Below are 1,853 nucleotides of genomic sequence, written 5' to 3' on the forward strand. Positions count from 1 at the left end.
CATCGCTGTATACCACAAAGTCTTCGGATCCATCTAGTAAAGTTAACACCGGCGCACTACAAAGGTGATCCTTTAATAGTTGGAAAGCTTCTTGTTGTTCTTTTTCCCATTGAAACTTAATATTCTTTCGAGTCAATTTGGTTAATGGCACGGCTATTTTAGAAAAGTTTTGAATAAACTTCCGATAGTAACCTGCCAAACCCAAAAAGCTACGGACTTCAGACGGATTTTTCGGAGCTTCCCATCTTGCAWCTGCTTCTATTTTTACTGGATCTACTTGTACTCCAGCTTCTGAGATAACATGACCCAAAAATTGAACTTCTCTTAACCAAAATTCACACTTAGATAACTTTGCGTACAACTTTTCTTTTCTCAACATTTCCAATATCAAACGAAGATGTTTTGCATGTTCTTCTTCAGTCTTAAAGTATATAAAAATATCATCGATAAATACAGGAACAAATTTATCAAGATATTCCTTACATACTCTATTCATCAAATCCATAAAGGCTGCGGGCGCATTAGTTAGACCGAATGGCATAACTAAGAATTCGTGATGCCCATACCTTGTTCTGAATGCTGTTGTGGCAACATCTTCTTCCCTGACTTTAAGCTGATGATATCCTGACCTCAAATCGATTTTGGAGAAATAAYTTGCTCCTACCAGTTGATCAAACAAGTCATCAATCATCGGTAAAGGATATTTGTTTTTGATTGTCAACTTATTTAGTTCACGATAGTCTATACACATTCGCATAGACCCATCCTTCTTTTTGACGAATAAGACCGGAGCACCCCAAGGCGAAGTGCTAGGTCTAATAAGTCCCTTATTAGTTAAATCTTTTAACTGTGCCACCAATTCTTTCAATTCAGATGAAGCTAAACGGTATGGCGCTTTTGCTATTGGTGCAGCCCCTGGTACTAAATCAATTCGAAACTCAATGACTCTATCCGGTGGTAATCCAGATAAGTCTTCGGGAAAAATTTCTGGATATTCACAAACAATCGGAATCGATTCTTCTTTTCCTTTCTCTTTCTTTAAATCAATTACATACGCCAAATATCCTTGGCACTTCTTTCGAATACTTTTCTGGGCTTTCATTACTGACAAAATACTGGTATGATGATTTTGACGATCACCATAAATAACAACTGTTCTCTGGTCTGGCATAATAATTCTAATCATTTTCTTATTACAAACAATACTAGCCTGATACTTTACCAATCAGTCCATACCCACTACTACGTCAAATTCTTTCATTGGCATGGGAAATAACCAGATCGGAAGTTCACAGTCCTCAATAACAATAATACAGTTATTGAACACACTAGTAACAGTTTCTTGACTATTAGCAGTATCAACTACTAACTCATCATCAAGTAGCATAGAATTCAGACATGCAGTTTGAGCAAACAATGGTGATACAAACGAAAAGTTTGCACCAGAGTCAAATAACACCTTAGCACGTATTGAATTCAGAAGAAATGTGCCTGTTAATACATCCGGTGATGATTCTGCCTCGTTCTTAGTCATCTGGAAGGATCGTCCCCGCGTCCCTCCTTGCCCTCCTCTATTCATAGTAGATCTTCCCCGTATACCCGACGCATTACTCCCCATTGTTAACTGTGGAGTTCTTAACAAAGGGCAACTTGGTCGAATATGATCCGGAGARTTGCAATTAAAACACCTTCGGTTAGCTGGGCAATTTCTGGATAAATGACCTGCCTCACCGCACTTATAACATTTCCTTGGGTCCATCTTGCATTCTCCCTGGTGAACCTGTCGGCACTGTGAGCAGACTTTTTCACTGATCTTCTGCTCAGATCTGTTATCATATCTAACAGTTTTCGGT

This window comes from Cynara cardunculus (assembly GCF_001531365.2).
Source record: "Cynara cardunculus var. scolymus isolate 2C chromosome LG 5, CcrdV1, whole genome shotgun sequence".
NCBI classification, from domain to species: domain Eukaryota; kingdom Viridiplantae; phylum Streptophyta; class Magnoliopsida; order Asterales; family Asteraceae; genus Cynara; species Cynara cardunculus.